The sequence below is a fragment of the Lepisosteus platostomus genome, chromosome 2 (genome assembly GCF_059453375.1).
Source record: "Lepisosteus platostomus isolate fLepPlt1 chromosome 2, fLepPlt1.hap1, whole genome shotgun sequence".
Taxonomy (NCBI): domain Eukaryota; kingdom Metazoa; phylum Chordata; class Actinopteri; order Semionotiformes; family Lepisosteidae; genus Lepisosteus; species Lepisosteus platostomus.
In genome coordinates this window covers 63,666,260-63,688,232 of record NC_142612.1, presented here as the reverse complement: position 1 = coordinate 63,688,232, position 21,973 = coordinate 63,666,260, and the positions used below count along the sequence as shown (strand labels likewise).

Below are 21,973 nucleotides of genomic sequence, written 5' to 3'. Positions count from 1 at the left end.
AGCGGAGGTTACGACAGGGCGTTGGTCTTTGTGTATAATAATACAATAATAATCGAAAGTTCTGGTTGATGTGGTGTTTTCCCTATGTTGGTCCTTTACAGTAAGGCAGCAGTTACTTTATGATTTTATAGACACAACAGTACATACCGTACCCTTTGTGGAAATAGGCTGTTTGTCCGTTTGAGCTTCAACCACTTCACGATGACCACCGAAATAAGCGCGTGTTGGCACCGCGCGGCATTTCCACGAAACGTGTCTTTTCTTCTCTCATTTCACAGTTCTATGAGTCGCTGGTCTGCTTGTTAGATTGAAAGCACCGAGGCTCTGAGCCAAATGTTGATAAAACGGCTAAAGGTAACTTGCACCGCTTAAACCGCGATCTCGGAAGCTTCGACAAAAGAGTGACGCAGTCCTGACTGCTCTTGCTCTTAGGAAAATAAACCCAACTTTTAATTCCCTTTTTGGTACCCTCATCATTGAGAAAAGTTAAAAGTGTATGGACCAAAATTCTAATGGCTAGCATTTTTTTTGGTTGTCAAGTGCAAGACTGCTTAATTGATGTTGCTTTTACGTTTTAATTACAAAACAACATAATGGGAAATTCGTGTTTCCTTTCTTGCAAATGTATTATAGATGACTGGCCCCTGGGCCACAAATCACGCATTTTAAAAAGCACATTTACAAACGAATGTGTATTTTATCTGCGGAGAGGGCAATGTTCAAATGGTAGAATGTACCGCAGATCAGCATGAAAGACCACAGGCTCCTGGGGGTCTATAGAGCCAGTTAAAGCACTTTCACGGGGAGGCAGGCAGGCTGTACTGAAGTTGATATATTTTGTTAAAGCAATCTATTTCCACCTTAAGTGATGCCATAAATTTCAGCGCTGACCTGGTTCAGGATTTAGCTAAGCTTTTAATATGGCTGTGTGATTTATGGCCTCCTCTCCGGCTTTCGAGGAGCGACCAGGACTAATGCTCGGCCCGCGGCTGGAGCGCTAAAGCAAAGGCAGACAGACACGCCAATAGCCCCTGTTGCTGAACTGTGAAGAATGTCCCTCCACTGCGAGGGCAAACGGTGCTCTACAAATACTGTACATTTCACTTACTGTTGTGTTTATGGTGGGTGCTGTATTACGGATTTTGTGTTTTGAAAGGCCCTTCCTATATGCAATCCGTGCTAATGTGTGTGAGCGTGTAAAATATATACCATTCTGGTCTAGCAACACGAAACATTTTATTGTTGCTATTGATCACATTCTTATCTATTAAACACTTTGTGTTTAAGTTGAGCATACAAAAATTGTACCGGTCCTGTTGTGTCGTACCGAATGATGGTGATCTATTTCGAAAGGTTAATTATTCATACATATTTTGCATATATATAATACACATATATATATGCTGGTCGCGCCCTAAAGTATTGAAAATGATTTACTTGACTAAATTCTACCTCATTTACAAACACCGCGTCGTCTGACCTGGAAGATGAAAGCCAACGATTTTGTATGAAATTATACCAACTACAGGTCCAGTCTGTCCCCAGAGACAGGGGCTGTTTCAGTCGTCGCGTAGGAGCACGGGAAATACTAAGTTTACACATCTTTAAAATATTTTTTTTCAAGATGCTTAAAAATACGTTGATAAAGCGTGTATGTGCTCACACGTGAATGATACAAACTACACCGCGAAAACTCGTTTGACGTGATTAAATAAATATTTAAAACTTAAGAGAGGTGAGTCAAAATCACGGTCGAGTCCTACCATTCACTTTTTTTCTGGAAGAAATGTACTGAAACCCACTTTGAACTTATAAAACATACCATAAAATATCAATTAGAGAAGCTAGGCTTAAAAATAATTTAGTAATGACAAATGGTTCGCTGTGCAAAGTTGTTTGTTCAAGATTTTTATATAACTTGCTCAATGCGAAGGTTTAATGGCTCATTGTTTGTTACCAGGGATAGAGTCCCTGTGCAAATGTTTGCTGTCTGCGCTAAAACGCAGCACTGAGAACGGCAGAACAGGAGAGTTTCACATGTTTGCGTTTCTGTGTTTTAGATGGAATGCGGTTCATTTGCTCCCAGTCAGTTCCGTGCACTGGTGTGCCCTGTGTCAGTGATTAAATGCAACGATAGTGGTCTCCTAACACGTTACTCGATGCGTAAAAATATATCAAAAGGAAAGAATCGATAAAGGCAGATTTCCGGTAAGACACCAGAGGAGGAAAAAAGCCCTTTTTTTCCACTGTCATGAATTGAAAATCAGACGTCCAATAATGTCCTTGTGTTGTGTGTTCTATACTTCATAATAGATAGTATCTCATATTTTGTATAAAGTATGGTATTCTATACAGATCTCTAGGACTCAATGCTTCAGTGAGTCTTCTTATAAAAACATATGAAAAGTTTCAAATGAAAGGAGCCATCTCTCCTCAAACCAATTCACTTGCTTGTTTGCAAGTAGCTAAGCTACGTCTTAAAAGACCAGGGCTTCCGCTTCGACAACATGGCGGGGGTAGTTCCAGACAGCCACAGCCCTTTCCGTAAAAATGTGCCTTCTGATTTTAGTATCAAAATTAATTATCATATTATAAGGGAACATAGAGAGAATTCGAGACGCTTTTCATTAAAAAAATCTGAGTCAACTTTAGAGATCTAGGAATTGCTACGCTCTGACAGATCAAAATATAACCTTTGCAGAGGAGGGATTATTTAAAAAATATACAAATCCAATTTACCCCCAAAAAGTTATCTCTCAAAGTTTCAGAGCAGTCAACACAAACCTCTGTTCCCTGGCGTGCTTAGTGTAGATTAGTATACAGCTTGCAAATCCATTTGCTGAGTCCCTGATGTCGGTAGCACTGTAGCTCAAGATATTTTACAGTGAAACAGAGTGTAAGCTCTATCCACAGAACAGGTCGGTGAGATACTGCATGTTCTGTTTCTCAGAGTGATTTACTCCAGTGTGCATACAAGAGGAAAATGTGTTTCCAATTTACAGTCATTGAAATAAACACAACCTTGTCATTCGAGTGATATGGATTATCCAGAGGCTGAAAGCATGTGGCTATTTTTTAATAAATGATACTAATGACATTACAATGCACAAACGGATTAGCTAATCTATTCCCATTGTGAGTTATATGTATGACAGAGGGAAGATGAACTGTACATACCACACAGTGCTATCGATCACTGTTTGTGGCCAAACTGAAATTGCATTTACCACAAAGATACCTGTTTTTATTTTACTTGAAGTCTTTCACCCTTCTGTTCTGCATGCTTTTGGCAACATTAATTCCAGCTCATTTTACTGTCCTTCGGAGCTACTGAAACCAAAATCGACCACAGTCATGTATTCCAAGCCCAGTAAAACATAAACACATCTCGGCGCCCTGCAGATTTTGACACTTTAGTGCTGTATACCTCAATGTAGAGGAAATGTGGTCATGTATGTAATCTGTCCAGATAATCTGAGCTCCCCCTATCCCTACGATCTAGGAGAGCTCTTCAGGTATAAATGTAAACTTCTCCAAGGAAAACTTCTGCTTTTTGCTGAGGTGAAAAATCTGATCTGTGTAATCTCCTGAATAGTTAATTTCTCGAATGTGATTAAATAAATAAAAAAACGCACGTGTATGTGTTTGTTTTCTGTATTGTCCTTTACCATATTTTAGTTTTTGTACATTTCCAGTGATCCTAAGAAAACTAGGATCCATATTTGTTCCAGGTGCAAAAAATCACAGGACAACAGCTAAAATGTTTCGGACTTGGCTGTTTAAATTTTTGTTTACAATACTGGACCAGCTGCACAAAGCCAAAATTTGGCTCCCCGAAATCTGTTTTCTGGGAAGGGGTTCGAGTGACACTGATAAATGATTAAAATCAAGGAAGGGCTGCCAGGATTGTCTGGATTAGTCAGCACACTGGAAATAAATGAGAGAATCGGATTTGTCTCTCAAGAGACAAAAGATATTCGTCACATGTGACCAGGTTTTCAGTTTTCACTTGCTGGTCCTGGTAAATGTTAAACAAATGTAAAATTCAAATAGTAATTGCCTTTTGATAGCATAAATGGAATAATCTCAAAAACACAACACAGGCAAATTGGTAGATAAACTCTCATAGAGCTGCTGCTCTCTTTATCTCCTCCCAGAAAATAAAAGGAGAATAAAGGTTCTAGCAGCTCTGGCTAGATTTTACAGTGAAAATCTTTTCTGGTGGTCCTGCAGTGTTTCTGAGGACCCCTAACACCTTGATATCAGAGATCCTACTCCCCCTACTGCTCCACAAGGCTGGCTTATGATCCGAGTTTCTCACTGAAGGTTGGAATTTAGGTGTGGTAGTCGAGGGCTCTACTATAAACCCATATGAGTGTGGATTTACCCTGGTATTCAAGTTGGATTTAGAAAAAATTGCACACAGTGGAAACCATGACAGAGTGAGAGGGCAGAGGTCATGGCTCGGCAGTGTAATCTCCTCCTCAGCCCTCAGACAGCCCCTCATCTTTCATGCTCTGCGTTACTTCTGAACTGACATCTCAGTTTTTATAGAAATATAAAAGTGCACAAAAACATCTGCCAATGAACGTCATTCTTAAAAGTAAAAATTAAAAACAAGTTCCTGTCCCCTGGCCCATTGGAGGAGATCTACATTTCCGTTTATATTTGGCTCTGTTTAATTGTTCTTTAGTACGTGTTGTACTTGCATTCTAAAGGATCCCAGGTCCCAGAGCAATCTCCCCATAGAGAGATCTAATCTCCTCTGACTGAAGCAAACACACTCTTCTCAGCCTTCCCCTTAGGAAGCTGAGATTGAACTGTAACCATCTCTGAGATTTTAGTTCTTTCTCTAGTGAATGGAATCACACCTCAGCAGGCCTCTTCCTGTGTGTTTTATAATGTGTAGTGTGCTGTGTGTCTGGCCTGGTTTTAATCCCCCTCTCCACTGGATGAGGAATCATTATTATTGTTATTACTTAACCCATTGAAAAGCAGCAGGAGCCATTTTGTCCTGCACACATTGATGGTGTTCTGGCAGACTCTAAGTTCAGCCTCATTAGACTGCCATTGGCTATGAAATGAAGGAGGCTGTACGGGATATAGAGACTCAACTATCTTTTACCCCAGAATTATTCATAGACGCAGAAGGCCTGCCTTCATTAGTTCCTGTACCTGTTTAAATGGAAGTACAATAAGCATGCTTTTGAGAAAAAATAAAACATTATAGTTAGAAACTGAATTCTGTTTTAAACACCACCACCACAAGTAAGTGTGAACAACATCTGCAGCTCTGAATTGAAAGACTGGATCTGAAAGAAAGTATTTATTTTCGAAGGTGTAAGAAATACTGTCTTTTAAGCCAGACCAAGAGAATCCTTGCAAGAAATAGGGATTAACATTTTTACCATTGCATTTATTTTATGTTTCCAGAGCAGATCAATTAAGAAGTAACAAGGATATTTCACTCACCATACTGAAGAGAATTAACTAATCTATAAAGTAGAAAAAAAACTTTTTTCCCATACTTACATGTGTAACGAGTAAATATATATAGTACCCTTGCATTACCTACGTGGTGTGCATTTTCCTATAAAAAGTAACGCTTCTACCGGAGCCAAGTGCGCTATAGCTCATCTTGATTGTTCTCTGGTGTGTCACTTCATCAGCGGTGTGGCTGGCCTAGAGCCTGGGACATCTGACGGTACTGCGCCTGGAGATGCTCCTTGCCCTGCATCTCGAGTTAATCTGTATCAGGCACAAATAGGTCAGCTCCGACTGGGGGAAAGAACCGCAATAAAGCAACTAATTAGGGCCCGGAGTGACTGAACCCGCTCACCATTGCCGCAGTATGAATATTGAGGACGCTGTTATTTAGGATGGCAATAAAGAACGAGGCACAAAGTATGAGAACGTCCATTCGTGACCCCAAAAGGGCAATAATGACCTTTGATTACAAATGAACTGCGCAGCAGTGAAGAATGCGCTGATGGGTGGCCCAGCGGCGCAGTTAAGGACTGTGGAGACTCGGGGGAAAACGACTGTGCCTCCCCCTTCACCAGTATTCTCATGTAGATGAGATCTTGTAGAGGAGCAGCGCAGGGCTCAGCCCGGGACTGAGAGCCCTTCTGCGGGTCAGTGGAGCGGGGAAGACCGGCTGTTGGCTTTCGGAATCAGAATGCAGGACTTTGATCAACTGGACAGAGGTGCACTGTTCGGGCGGCTTGCGCTGGGAAATAGGGAATCCAAACCGTTCTGAGAACACTGACCTTGAGTAACACATAAACTTTTTTTATTCTGCTTTTCAGCTGAAACTCTCACATATCACAAATAATCAAAAATGTTAAGCATTGTAACACCTTTATTCGATTTGTACCACCTGACTATCGTCTTGGTAATGTAAGATGGGGAATACAATAATTTGGAAAAACAAAAGATTCTTTAAATTATCCCTTTTAGAAATACAGAACCTACTTTGCACAGGAACCAGACAAATGGTGTAACCATTACACAGGGACCCAAGAGAATACAAAGCAGTTTAATAGATGCGTAAGCTCTAAAAGCAAACAAGGTAAATGACATTCTGTCTTAAAAATCTATAATTGCTTTTACAAGTATAGTGTCCAGCGTATTTTTATTTATTTTTAGCGTTGTCCTGCTACGACTGATAGTATTACCATATATCAGAATCACCAGTCGATTCTGTCTGTTGCTTCAGCATCTCAAAAGGAATTAAATAAATCAGACCTTTTCTTTTAAAATCGCGTTAAAAATTACAATTACAGGTAACATTATCTTCGTAATTTTTGACCACTAAAGGCCACTGAAACCATGACCAGTTCGTGCATTGTAAAGGTGCCGAACTAAAAATGTATATTTACAGGACGCTTCGTAAGTGAATTATACATTTCCATATAGGAAAGCTCTCAAAAATATAATAACACCCTAATAAATACTAATGTCACTATAAAGTACTATAAAGTCCATTGTTTGTTCACAGGAATTGTGTCACAGATACGTGATGTACGTCTTAAACGAATTAGGGCATCGAACGTGTCGCATATATCTTTAGACATAGTTTTTTGTGTTATTTCCACCTTTGATATTAATTACATAATTGGCATATCATTAAGTTATTATCTGGGGTCTGAGGTCTCTGTACCGCCCGTCTAGCTGCTGCCGCTGGGGAGAAGAAGCTCTCCACTTCAGGGCTGTCTCAGTCCTGTGGGAATTACACGGTGGAAGGGTATTCAGTATAGAAAGTAGTGCTCGAATTACATTGCTTTACGTGGCTTTGCGCAGAACGTGACAGCATTCTTCTTCCATCGTCATTATGAATATTGCTATTGGTGTTGGATACACTTTCTTTGCAATCAGTTCACAAATGTCACTTTCTGCTTGCAGGGTAGGTATTTAAGTAGTGCATAAGAAAGCACAAGAACAACAGCGCTATGCACAATTAAGGTACAAGAAATTTATGACTGCCACGGCCTCTTGAAAAGACCCCCTATTGCTTTTCCCAGTTATCGGAATGCCCGAGGGACCAGCGGAATGAATTTCAACAAACCTCACCTATCGGCCGCGTTTCTTCCTATTATAGTTCAGGCTGTCAGCAGTTAGCCGGAGCTGCAGGTTTCGCGCATTAGTGAAAGTGTTAATTCTGTAAACTCCCGTGATGCAGCTTGGATGGCCCAATCGATTAGGTCTAATCGATCGGAGATATCCGACTGTGCTTTTGTGGCCTCAGAGAGATCAATGCGGCAATCAGGAGAGATTGCTTTCCCGGGATTCAGACAGCGCGCAGGGAATAGTTGAACCTTAATACTTACCCAGGAGCAGATCTTTGGTACAAACTGCTCTGAAAATAATGATCATGTGTAACTGCGCCCAAATCCTGCTGTGCGTGGGTTGGTCGGTGTTTCTTTAAACCGGTTCGTTTTGCTCAGCAACATAAAAGATCTATGCTAACTACCTAGGTATCATAAATACATAACCCACGACACGTTTAGCAGTACCCTGGTTTACCATAAGGAAATAAGACAGATATTGGTTGGTTCACTTATTTTTGTGTATGTATGTGTGTTAGTGGTTGAGATGAATTAGAGACAGAATAAAAAAAAACATTTTAGCTCTAGGCAAGTATTATATTTAATTGGCATTTAATTGGCACAACCACAGGAAACAAATGCGGTTTGTGTCGTGAGAAAAAAACAGCGCTTCGTTTTTCGTAAGCACTTTTGTTTGCGGTATTTATGCTCTTGCTTATAGTTTTAATTTCCCAAACCATTTAAGAGAATAGAGAAACGAACGCAATCTCAGCTGATTTTCTTATGAAATGAGGAGGCCTATTGTTGCTCTAAACTGTGGCGGGTATTGTTCCAAGGAACAAAGAAGGAAGATAGTATTCTTGTTGTTATTATTATATTACATTTTACTTTATATTATTTACAACAACAACAACAACAATTTATAATAATAATCATTAATTGTCTGCGTTTATCCCCAAAAGACAAATTCAATCAAAAGAACACTTGACGTTTTAAAAGAAAGGAGTCCCAATTCATGAACTCCAGAAAGAGCGTGTATGTATACACCAAACCAGTGGCCTCTACTACACAGCCGACGGGAAAAAACGCAGTTTTAACAGTCTGACATAACGGGTCTGGGTTGTCCAGAGCTTGAAAAACTTTTGTTCTACTTCAGTAGAAGAAGTTAAGAAAGTTCAAGCTTGAAGTTAAGAGAAATACGCGGCAGTGAGGAACAATCTTTCTTCCAGGGTTTGATTTAAATACAGTCAGGCTCGTAATGTAGAGGATTGGGGTTTGAAAGCTTGAATATTGTAACAGCAGGGGTCAGCGCACCGAACACACGGGAAAGAGGGTTGTCTGGGATCATTCAGTGCGCCTGGCTTAGCGGCATGTTGATTGGCACACTTCCTCGGGACTGGGCGCAAACAGCGAAAAGATAAAGTAAGGCTCAGACAAAACAATTTAGAAACCAGTGTGCCAGTGAGTAGCTTTTCGTGGTTTAGTTGTTCATGCAACTCTTTAATTTTTGTAAATGAAAACATTCACTTCAAAAAGCTCAAGACATTATTCTTATTAATGTGCCAAGACTGTACATGTTGGTTAATTTCCTTTTTTTTTAAATGAAGTGAAACAACTAGAAAATTCTACAGGACAGTTTGAACTATTTGTTCAATAATTATTCAGAGATTCCTTACGTTTCTTCTGGTAGCCGTGAGGGAAACATCGATCTGTTCTCCCTTGACAGCTCTCTCCCTCCCTTCCTCACTACTGTGGCAGGCAGCACTTCATCCGTGGCGCTGGCCGTCGGGAGGGCGATGAAATCGGTGGCGTCTGATCTCCGCTGTTTGCCTGGCTGTAAGGACTAACAGGATCTCTTTGAAGCGCCTGTAGCAGTTTAATGTCGTTACTGTAAACGCGGCCTTGTCCTGCAGGCTTGCTGGCTGACGCGCGGCGCAGGCTTCACCAAAGAGTGGGGCTTTTCTGTTCATCATAAAAGAGCAGGGAGAACTGTGCGTTGGCTGGAGCTGTTAAAGACAAGAGGACCAAATGTTTTTAGTACACTGCGACAGGGCTCATACAAAGCAAATATACTAAATATACAAAGCAACGGAAAATGTTAACTATGTAGGCTATACATTTTCCCCAGCCTATATTCACATTTCTTTGGCCAACGGAAAGAAAGTCGTTAGAAATATTCCACCCATTTCCAAAGAGTAAGAATTAGGATAATTTAATCTCACCTTGTGCAATAGTGCACAGATGCCGGAACACATTTTTATTGAACAGAAAAGCCCAGTCGGGAGCAAAACACGCGAGCATAAATACAGTAATGCCAAAGGCATTCACGTCACATTAATTAACTTTGGGTCTATAATATATAAAGCACACTGAGTAAAACAATCTGGTGTTCAATAAAAAACAGCACCGTTTGTGTTAATAATAATAACTGGCAACACGAAGTGGCCGTTAAGACACGACTTTTTTTTAAAATGAGTTTTTATCATGTGTATATTGACTATGCCGTCCCTTTATGAACGCCAAGCACTGCGCACAGACGAGAGGCCATTCGGGTTAGTCTAAAAAAAAACATTTACATTTAATGCAGTTGATTTTAAGCGAGGAGTATAACCCATTCTTGAAAACACACTTTTGTTTCTTCATTTTATTAATAAACGTGAAAGTTGTCTTTAATGTAGGCACAACATGGGATAATAATTATATAATAACAACAATACTACTTCTAATAGTACTTATTATTTTTTGTATTATATGAAAGGATCGCTGGAAACCGCATTTTTTTTACCATTACTAGTATCGTGGTTGATGGGTTAATTTTCTTTTTTCGTGTTGTTTTTGAACGAGGTTGTTCTTCACCATTTATCGGATTCGATAAAAAAAATATATAATATCTTGGGCTATATACGGATTTTTTCGTGTCACAGTAGTCTTTGAGCGGAGGCAGGTGATTTAGAGGGAAGCCGATGTGAGAAAGAGGAGTGGAGCCCTAAGCCAGGATTATCTACGCGTTCGCAGAAAAAGCCGAAAAAGTCGGCAGAGACCAGAGAGGTAGAGCCGCCCAGCTCCTCCGCGCGGGGCTGTGCGCCGTTTGCAGAACTAAACCTGTGAGTGATTAAACCAGCAACGGAAGAAAATCACAGGGAGGTATTCAGATCGGGCTAGAAAAGAACAATGCGAGATATTTTGGAAAAACAAATATAAGTCCAAATAATAATAATAATAATAATAATAATAATAATAATAATAATAATTATTATTATTATTATTATTATTATTATTATTATTTTTATTATTATTATTATTATTATTTGGACTTATATTTGTCATATAAAAAAGTCTTAATTTTCTGTTCTTAAAAGCCCGTATCAGCTGTTTCTCAGTCGGTCATTTACAGTTACACATGGAACCGTTCAATATAGCACTTAAATAACGTGGTATTGTATTAGTCCTATGTGTAATATCATGTAAGCTTACGTATGTTGTAATAGTAACTTACTATTGTAACAGTTCTGAAACCAGTACTTCACACTTTTCATAGCTTCTGGATAATTAGGAAAATCTTCCATTCTATCTTAAAATATGTAACGATCACTTCTTAACTCGAGGCAAATTTTCAAGTGTAACGTTTATATGCAGGAGACTTTGCTCGCACTTATTTATAACGTTTTACCTGTAAAACGAATACAACTAAACACGTTTTCGGGGGCTCACTGAAACTGTTCGTGAGCTCACTGAACTTTCAGTGTCGTTTAAGAGCCTGGGTCAGATAGCAAGGTCAGAAATTCAGAAAAACAGACAGGAAAGACCCTTTTTAAAGTCTTTTTGGGAACTTAAGGAATATTCAGAGTGAAGCATGGATTCGTGTTTTGCCCACTGGAGTGGAAAAGGGATTGCGTTTCACTGCCACTGTGGCGCAGCAAGTCTGCCTACAGTCAGCCCTGCTGCTTTTCTGCCCCAGTCCTAGGAACCTGCTGGAAAACAGATTGGAATCACAGTGCTCAGCAGTTTAATCCATTTCGGATTTTACTGGCGCTAAGGGTCTTGCAAATAAATATATAAACCAATGCCAGATGCAGGATTTTTGAAACTCAGTAACTTATTCTGTGTAAATTAACACAGACAAACATATGGCAAAGTATCTGCACTCACAAGCACACGGAATGAAAGCAAATATATGACTTTGTTGTTAAGCAGTACAAAAGCCTACAACTGGTAAAACCTGAAGTGGATCATACTGCTATGCAAGGGGTATCTGGCTTTCCTTTCCCAGGGCTGGTGAAGTATGAGAGCCCTGATTTTATTTACAATGGCTATTTCTGGGCTTGTCTGTTAGTGATTAACAATTCGTGGATATAGAGAAACCCCTTGGGCAGTGTTCTGTCTGTAGAATGAGAACGGAAACAAAAGGAATAATATGAATTTAAAAAATGAGAACAAAAGGAAATGCGAGAATGTGCTGTGTGAGGCAGGATTGATAAAATCCGGCAGTGCCAGCACGAACAGTCATGGGCAAAATGTGTAAGAACGACTCAAGGCCAGTGCCTGTTCACACAAGACAGGCATGCGCTGGAGAGATGACTAACAGGGTTATAGGAATATCTCGGTGGTTAGACAGCAGTTGGACAGTTTAACAGCACTTAATACAGTTTAACAGCAGCCCTCTCTTTCCTTATCAACCGTAGCCCAGTAATTGCTGGATTATATGCACTCTTCAAAGGCTGGGAGTGTGCGTGGGGCTGTTGTCGTGGCCATTGGAAATGTTTCCTATGGAAAATCCCAGCAGAACCTAGTTTTCTGTGGTGGAGCAGTGGCATTTCATTGTGCCAGTGTAGTACACAGTGAGGATCAGTTTCAGTTAAAAGACTCCTTTCAGGAGAAGAGAGGAGGGAGAAGGGTGTAAGGATATACTGTAGAAAAAAAACAGTGCAACATTATCACACAGCTTTTACTCAGGTGAGTGTGAACAAGGTGTCCTTTCTAAAAAAAATGTTTTAAATTTTTGCACCAAGAATCATCCTCAGACTGGCTCCACAGGGCTGCTTCCTTGAAAACGTTAACTGAAATTCCATAGATATTTTTTAGAAGGGTTGAGACGGAACTGGTTAAAGGCCTGACTATCTGGCCATGTGCTGGGCCAGTGTGTCCTGCAGGCGCTGCCCTCTTCTCTCTGAACAGCAGTGAAACAGGAACACCTGCTTCTAATCCACACACTTCAAACACAGGGGCACGGCGGGGCATCGCGACCTGTTTAATCAAGGGTGATTCAGCTCCCCTCTCCCCTCCATGGCATGCTCTCTCCAATCATTAAAACCATTTTTTCTTAACTAAATGTGTTCTCCCATGTCTAAAAATACAGCATGAAAACCCTAGTTTACTCCAGACAAATTGCCCAGAACAAAATTCCATCTAAATTATTTTTACTATTAGAAGTAGTTGTAGCGGTACTTTCCATTAAGTCAAAAACCACCTGTTCAATTTCTTCAAATGTCCTGAAACCTTCATAGTTCCAGGTACTTTATTTGTAAGACATTCCATCTCACCTCTGTATTTTTTGTTGCCTTTTTTTTTACAAAGTGATCAAAAACCCAAGGCAATCGGTTCTCTTAACACCTCTTCCAGAGAGAGAACCAACCAAAACAACTGAAACGATGCCCACTGAGGGGAGGGGGTTACCCTACAATGTTCAGTATTATACAATTGTGCCCCAAATGTGCTGCCTTTTGGCTCCCTGTTTCTTTACGATCGCTTATATTTGGACATTTGCAAAAGGGTGGGGGGACACAGGAAATAGAATGGCTTAGGTGTGACATTCCTCGTCTCTCTGTGCCTAGACACAGCTGGTTTGTGCCTACTCTGTAATGCACTGGATATTGCTCCGTCTACCTGTCACCTCTGTGTCACGGCTCCTCTTCAATATGGCCTGAACTCTGGCTCCCCCAGCACTGAGGACAGTCCTCAGTTGACCTCATCAATCAGTTCTGTCAGCAAAGTGGAATTTCTTTGAGTGAGCTAGGGTTGTTTCATCTTTCGCACTCTGTCTCCACCAGCACACACATGTCCACATTATTGGAAAAACAAAACACACACACAGGGCATTGCAGTTAAAAGCCAAATGGATTCCTGTACATATCCTGATGGACCTCTAGAGGAATACTGAGGAAAGAGCCTACACTGCACAGTACTCTCTATGGGAAAAAAAGGAGATTCCGGGAAGCTCTACTTGTCAATATTCATAAGGAGGACTTATGTGCAGGAATTATGTAGTTTGTTATTTTTGTGTGTGAGCCCAGCTGCACACACACACTCTGTCTCAGCATGTCAGGGTCACAGGCGTCAAACTGAACACACACCGCTCTTACACAAATCAAACCACAGCTTAGAGAATTCTTGCTGGTGATGTTAAAAAATGAATGAAGCAGTCCGAGTGAGTGATCTGTTGCTGCTCAGCTGAGGCTGTGTTGCTTTGAGTGTGACTGTGAGGGCACAGCTCCAGGAAGAGCAGGGACTCTGAGAAAAGAAGAGACATAAGGGTGTTAAAATTAGGAAGAAAAAAGTCAGAGAGATGGGAGAATTTTTCAGCTGTGCTGGGCGAGGTGTTAGGAAATTCCAGAGCAACTCTCCATGTGTCTGTTTGTTACCCCTAGAGAGATACGCTCACTGACTGAATGCCAAGGCCTTTTGCTCTAGAGCAGAATTGGCTCCATTTTTTGTCTTTCAATTAAAAAAAGGCAATTCAAAGGGAGCTTGGTGAGAGTGAGAGTCAGGGCAGCCCTCCCTCCAGCATCACAGCAACTGCGCTCGAGTTGAGCAGAAAGGCAACAAGCAGAGGGTTCAGACTAGACAGCAGGCACCTTCTTGGGGAGCTTCACTGCTTTCACCCCGCCTTCACTTCCCTCTTGATCGCTCTCTTTTGCTCTCGTTTGTATCCGTTATGCTTCTTTCTTTTGTTTTCCTTGTTTTGTCCTGTCCACTCTCCTGCCTGTCACTCATCATGTTGTGGTGCTCAGTCCCGGAAAGTGACCTGGATGACCATGCACAGTGACTGACCCTTTCATTGCTGGAAATCAGAGCCGATTGACCTTTCTCTCTCTTTCCCCATATGTCACTGCTGACATTGAGAACAGAGCCTCAGAAAACTGCCCGTGATGTTGTCCCCATCCTTGGACATCAGTAGTAATGGCATATTTCAGTGACAGGGTCAGTGAGTCACACTTTCTGGTTTATACCTGGAGACGGGTCAGAGGAACTTTAATTTAGCTTTGAGATTAATTAAAGCCCAAAGACGTTTTGTGTGGGAAGGATTGTGCAGCAACCTGCCATATCTGGGACTGAGAGAGATTAACATACTGCAACTTTGGCAAACCTGGCTCAGCCTGTCAAGCTGATAAAGTATTTCGAAAGTGAACGAGACAGAGGGAGGCTTACTATTAAAAAGGCACATCACATTAGCTGCATTTTAATATCGGTGGTTTATTTGAAAGGGGTTGAGAGAGCCGATGGCATGAATGCAGTGATCCGGGACGAGTCTCTGTCGCTCACTTTTCCCTGGCCTGCTAGACAGCTCTTCCTGGGGTCGTTTCTGAGCCATGGGGGTGGGAGACAGGCAGGGGAAGAGAGGGGGGTAGATGACAAGGAGTGCGATTTAATATCCCATCCTGGAATCTCTCCCAGTCAGGTATCTCTCTACACATCGCCGCTCAGACAAACCACCCCTCTTTCTCTCTCTTGTCTCCTTCTCCCGACAAAAAACTGCAACTATGACGCAACCTGGAAGGAATCTGCCGTTTCTTAATGAAACTGACTACCAGTCCTGGAGATATCAATGGCAACATTGTACTAAAGCTTCAAGACGGGACCTTTGGCTGAGTATCAGGAGAGGGGAAAAAGAGGGAGAGGGAGAAGAAGATAAAGGGAGTAAGGAGCCCACATTATTGGGCATTCTCTGTGCCAATGTCCAGTGCCAAGGCCAGCCTCTGCACTCAGAGCTTCTTAATTAAACACCTCCAGTTTAAAGACATCTGTCTGCTGGATGGCAGGAGATGGCACTGTGTCCTGGTGGAGACTGGGGAACCAGCTGCACTGTATGTATCACTCTATGGATCTTGCTCCACGATGCTCATGTGGAGTCTTCTCTCCACATAACTATAACTGAATCACATAAATGTTTGGAGATAAGAACAGGTCTGCTTGGCCTTTGTTGCAAGTGTGGTGGCTTTGTCACCTATTCTTTCTCTTCAACTGTTATTTCTATCTCTTTTCCTCTCTTGCTTCCCCCCTTTGCCTTTGTATCAGGTAACTTGCTATCTGAGTTCACACTGCTCCAGCAGCTGTTACCAGAGCTGCACCCTAATTACTGTATTATATTCCTGAGCTGTTATCTCCTTGCCTTCATAAATTCCTGCTATGCCCATTGCATGACACAGCTATTTACTATTTGTGAAGGCCACTGTTTGTCTGATGCAAGACACAATCACAGACCTTACTTTCCTGAGGTGAGAAGTGTCACCTTTCTACCTGATCAAAGCTGGCACCCTTCCCCACCACTCCTTGAACCACACAGAGAGTGGTATTGTTAAACCTTGTGCTAAGCTGCACACACATGCCCACTAGTATTACGCAGGGCCTGACACAGATGCTTAAGGCTGATATTTATACAGCTGAGTGTAGAGATGTTGTGGCCTCTTGACCTCCTGTGGCATGTGACCTCTCTCCTGCCCATTCACTCCCACCCATCCCCTGCCTGGGTGCCTGTGGCTAAAAGGATTGCGTCAAACACAGATTCAATTTACCTTTCGATCAATCAATCTGATGGAGAGAAAGAGAAGGCAGCTGAACAAGAGAGGAGAAAGTCCCCTGAGACTGGCTGAGTGTCGGGGGGGGGTGTCAGGGGTGGGGATGGTATCATTAATAAATCAACAAAGCATGCCCTCCTTCTATCCTAGAAGTGGCACTGTCCCCAAGCCCGCTATTGATTGTGGGGATATTTATCACAGCTAAAGCCAGCCCCCGTGGCTTGCTGGGCCATCACAGTGTGTAGATCTCACTGCCACTATGTAAGATGATCCTTGCTGTTTAAACTCTATTATGGCACCAGACTGTCTTTACCACTCATGTCATTATAAAAATTCAGCTGACCGCCTGTTTTAAAGTACCTTTCTATTTGTCCAGTGGTAGCACTAACCTTATCTACAAGATTCAGCTTGATTTAAAATACATTTAAACAAAGGTAAGGTACTTCATCATAGCTGTACTCCGGTTCATCTTAATTATGCACCATTGGGACCATTTTATGTTAGTTTATACTTGGCAATTCATATCAATAAGGCTGACTATTATGTTAACACAGCAATGTAGTATGAGTAGTGCTTGAAATTTTGTCCTGTGTTTTAAACTAACCTAACACTGAGCACCAAGAAGCACCTTTGATTCTATTGCTCAAAGCTGATCTTTTTGCAGTTATAAAAATATTTGTTTAGCAATGAGATTTAAGAAATATGTGACTTCAGGGGGAGAAACTCAAGCTGTATGGTTCTTTACTATATGACACAAAATTGATCAAATCATACCTTTACACAGGATATAAAGAGCTCAGAGTGAGGAAATTAACACTTGCACCTGTTCGATAGATATTTAGAACACACGCCTCTTCAGTGAGGTGTACAGAGGAAGGGCCCAAAGTAAAGAAATCTGATTTTTAGGTGAGTGGAAAACACCCACATAATGCAGGGCTTGCATATGGAAAAAAATGACATGCATTTGCATTAAGAGGTTCGTAAGTGGATTTAATTTTTTTCCGTACTGTTTAAAATTTGCAAGTGTAGTTTTGCCCTTCTCTCTCAGCAAGCTGAGTAGAGCTATTTACATTGTTTAGGTAAACAGTTTTTGATTGCCCCCCTGTCATTGCTGTGGGGAACAGGGCTTGTGATTCAGCAGAACGGATCTTGGGTTTGGAAGGCTGAAAGTAGCAATGTGCATGACATAGTGAAAAAAAAATGCAACCTATGAGCAGACTGTGCTGTGTGAGGATACTGCTGAACAGGCTCCCAGTAGACTAATGAGGATGAACCTGGAGCCCAGGTCACATTGTCAAGAAAGCTGACCACTAATTTTTCTGTTGGGGGAGGCTAGATTCACCAGGGTCCCACTGTCACAACCCGTGGTCCAAGTACGATCACAAATAGTTTAATGAGTTTCTTAAGGATTCAAAATCTGACTGCATTTGAAACAAAACTGCAAACACATTTTTTCAAAACAAACGTGTGCTTTTGAATGCTTAAAATGGAAGTTTCTGTGTGGTACCAATGTATCTTTGGAAAGCAGCACTAGAAAGAGAATGCTTATTATTAACTTCATTTATTTAGATGACACATTTGTTCAAGGTGACATAAATAATACCATTGTATTCTATATAATTACATGTTATAAATTCGCAGATTTCCACAACAAAGGTGTGCACTGTTGTGTTCAGCGCAGTGGTCTAAAGTGCAGGATTAGTGATGTGTAGTAATTTTTTAAAAATGAAGCAAACAAGCATTTCAAGGTAAATTGGAATGATGTCAGACTCCTGTTGCACAGGCATCTGATCCATTTCATGTTTTAACAGCTGCACAGGTACTGATGAGATGTAAAAAAATAATATTTGATTGACCTCGCCCATTTGTCTGTGCCAGTTTACTTAAACTGAAGTAATAGGCTTAGAATATCCTCCACTTGATGTGGACTTAGGAAAGAGCCTTCAGCATGCAGTTAACCTACTACAACCTAATGGATCTAACTGGCTGTGCAACAGGAATCAGGTGTGTTTCCTATGCATTGTTTACAGCATACAGTATTGGGGTTCAGTAAAATGAGTATCAGCAGCAAGCATGCAGTGAATGCTGGATAGTGTCTGTAAAGGGCAGTTCACCTTGCCAGTTAGTGCATCCCCCACCTTGATATTTGACTCTCAAATGTCGGAAGGATGCCGAGTTGTTGGCTTTGAATACAACATGTACGCCTGAGTACACCAACACAAAGGGCTTTTCGGTACACTATCAGAGACAAAGGGGAGGAATCAGCATTGTTCCTGATTTCCAGTAGCAAGCCTTTACTGCGTTTTGTGTACAGTATGAGCCTTTTCTGCTACATGCATCAGCCATCTAGCAGATCTTGGTGCAGAAGGAAGGGCACTGGACTTGACTGTACTGCTTGTGGTGACCCTTGGTTTTGTGTTGCTAGGCGCTACAGCTTTAGATCTGTCTTAAGGCATGCCATTGGGCTGTGCTATGTTGAGTACTAAAGGGTTAATTTAGGATAAGTTGTCTCCCTGGGAACAGGCCACTAGTGGGCGTGACCAGGCCAGGAGCAGTTGGGGGGGTCAGTAATTTGCTCTGTGAGGCAGTGAGCTGTGACCAGCCCATTTTGTGTATGTATGCATCTTTGTGTGTGTTTGACTGTGTAGACAAGTGTGTCTTTGTGTGAGTGTGCGTCTCTATGTACGGGTATTGCTGTGCAAGTGTAAGTGCACATGTGTGTGCGTGCCCTGGGTTCGTTTGTCACCATGTGTTCTTCATCGCTAAACCATTAATTATCACAAAATCCACTTAATCCATCTTTTACCAAGTCAGAGGAGACAGTGTTTTCAAAGGCAGTCACTTCACACCCTATCTCCTTCCCACCCTCAGGTGTACAAGAGGTCAGGGGGTTCCAGGCACTGGACACCAGCAGTGGGCTCCGTGTGGGCCTCTTAGGACAGTCTGTGGGAGGATATAAACATAACAAATACCAAATATGTTAACATCCACAAACATTTGATCTCATCACAGTAAATTAATTGATTCATTTATGTAACGATACAATAATACTCGATACAATGTTGTCTCATTTCTCAGAAATTTGTCTTCCACCAAAGCACCTAGGCTTTAAACATGCAGAACCTTCCAAAGCATACAAACTAACAATACAGGTGATAGAGAGTGATGCTATTAATTCACTAATTAGGGTGTAATATACTCCATACACTATATTCATTGGCAGACCGCACTGTAGGTACTGTGCACTGACACACCATGTACATTTTATCCAATGAAGGTTATTTCGTACATATCTTCACATCTACCTCTCTAAGCTTGTGATGTAATCATGAGTTAGTCATTCACCAACCTGAATCTGTTTAACCTTTTCCCACGTACAGAGCAGGCAAAGTTTCAAAAACTCTAGATGAAGCTGTCAATTGGAATTTAGGGTTCTGGCTGCACTGTAGACACTGGCTCACTGTATTCACTACAGTATAGACACACTGGCACACTGTGTTCACTATAGTTTAGATACCCCGGTGCACTGTACTCACTGCAGTGTAGACACACTGGCACACTGTGTTCACTGCAATATAGACATTCCAGGACATTGTACTTAATATGTTGAAGTATATACATGTTTCACTGTAGGCACTGCACTATAATATGCTCTATAATATAGAAACATTGTCCTGAACACACATCACACTGCTTGCACTGCAAAGTACATACACAACACTCTGGACACACTATACTATAGATACCCAGTACTAAACACACCCTGATCTGTAGATACTTCACTTGTGACACTGTATTGGATCTAAACTGTATCTTATTCATGCAGAACTATACAGAGGGTGAGATATATTACTTTCCTGATCTTCCTGAAGGAAGCGGTAGTCCAGGCTGGAGGTATACAGTGTCATCATGGCCCATTCAAACTCAGGCCACACACTGTGGTGTGAGAATTTCTCACAAAAGCTCCTCACACACAGAGGGGGATCACTGGGGTGTCCTGTCACATTCTTACCTGACACCTGCGTGCAGAAATGCAACTCTAATCGCTGCAGGAGGTAATAATTACACTGCGCTCAAGAGCTACTCTCTGTTCCCCTTCCTGTTGACACCCTTAGGGAGCCTAGGGTCAAGATAGGGCAGAGGGAAATGGCTCAACACTTGTTAAAGAGTAGCTCTGAAAAATAGTGTTATACTTCTCCACATGTTGCCAAAGCTGTTTTAAGACAGACCTTTAATTTTAATTTCAATAGTTCAAAGCCTGTCTTCTGTGTGTTTGGGGGTGTTTTGCCATATAGGGCGTGGCAAGCAGCTTTGGTGTGCCCTCTGACCCCTTCCAGAAATAAACCTTTTAAATATCCCATAAGAGGTTCTTTGGCTTTTATGTTCTCTGTGACACCATAGGCTCATTATTGCTGTGTTACCAGTTCAGGCAAGTCGGCAGTAATCACCTGCCTTAGCCTTCACTGTAGTGCTTTTTTTTAAAAAGGTCTTTCGAAGAAGGCCAAAGGTCATAGCCATTTGACAGATGTCAGGACTATGAGTGGAGAGGAGGCGTCTTTTAGAGACAATGAGATTGACTTCAGCCTTTTGCTGTAAAAAAGAAGCATATCAGAGAGTTAACTACAGAAAGAAATATTACAAGAACAGCTTGTGCAGATGTAGAAGCTCTATGCTCTATAAGCTCACAGGCAGTTCAGGCAGTTCCTGTGAAAGCTCTGCTGAGCTTCAGTAAAACCACAGGCAGGATGGAGGGACGTCTGTTGGTAAAGTGTAATAGATCCTGACTAAGCAAAGGAGAATGACTGGAAGACCTTTCGTTTTGTGTCAGTCTGAACTGTTTCAAGTGGACTTGAGCAGCATTAACCAGCTTGAAATTAATATGCAATGTCCAGTTTAAATTTATGCTAGCAATGAAAGATAAAAAAATAAAAGTAGTGACTGGAATGTCTTGCCCTGCCCATGAAATACATGATAGAAGTCGAGTCTCTTGGTGAAGGAGAAAAGTTCTCCACTCCACACTTCCTCTCTCAACCCATTCCACAACCTTCTGTTCTCCTTTCTGCTTTTGGTGTCTCCCTCTCTACATCACTTTCACCCCTCATCTTCTCCCTCTGTCTTTTGCCTTCCTGCGTTCTCTCCCTTTTATTCCTTTTCTCTCTTGCCTTGTTTCTCCTCTCCTGTCTGATCTCCCTCTCTTTCCCTCTCTCTCTGTTTCACAGCTGGTTCGTAGTCTCATACAAGCAAAGAGATTCTGCCTCCAGCCCTTCCCGAGTTCTCCTTGGTTTTTCTCGATGTGCTTTCAGACAGTTTGCTTCACCCCATCACACATCCTTCTGCTGTTCTGTGCTCTGACACGTTTCGCCTTAATGCTACTATATCGCTCCTTACTCTGCTCTTACCCTGAGGTGCTACTGGATGAAGGCTGTCTCCTCTTTCCTCAAAGCTCTGTGTCAGAAGATAAATTTAGTCCAGAGTGCTAGAGGACTCTCTCAGTAGCGTAAATGGCAGTTTATTGAGAGGCTTTAGTTACACATGAATAAAGGGTGAAGAATACATTAGCACATGCTCTGCTGGGAGGAAAGCGCTGCCTGGGAATGTGTAAGCCTAGTGACATCACCCCCTGAGTCTTCGCCC

General features: G+C 41.6%; 1 protein-coding gene and 1 long non-coding RNA gene across 4 annotated transcripts in view; one reads left to right on the top strand and one right to left on the bottom strand.

Moving 5' to 3' along the window:
• Positions 1–21,973, top strand: part of ephb3b (eph receptor B3b) — a 63,523-nt gene that overhangs the window by 2,316 nt on the left and 39,234 nt on the right. The gene's annotated exons all lie outside the window — the stretch shown is intronic.
• On the bottom strand, positions 8,467–10,711 carry LOC148676751 (uncharacterized). Of its 2 annotated transcripts, XR_015940921.1 has the most exons (3): positions 10,453–10,704; positions 9,224–9,553; positions 8,467–8,943 (listed from the first exon to the last, which is right to left on the bottom strand). It is a non-coding gene; the product is annotated as an uncharacterized LOC148676751 (long non-coding RNA). The 2 variants fall into 2 exon arrangements; XR_015940922.1 differs by lacking the exon at positions 8,467–8,943 and having other exon boundaries at positions 9,014–9,553; positions 10,453–10,711.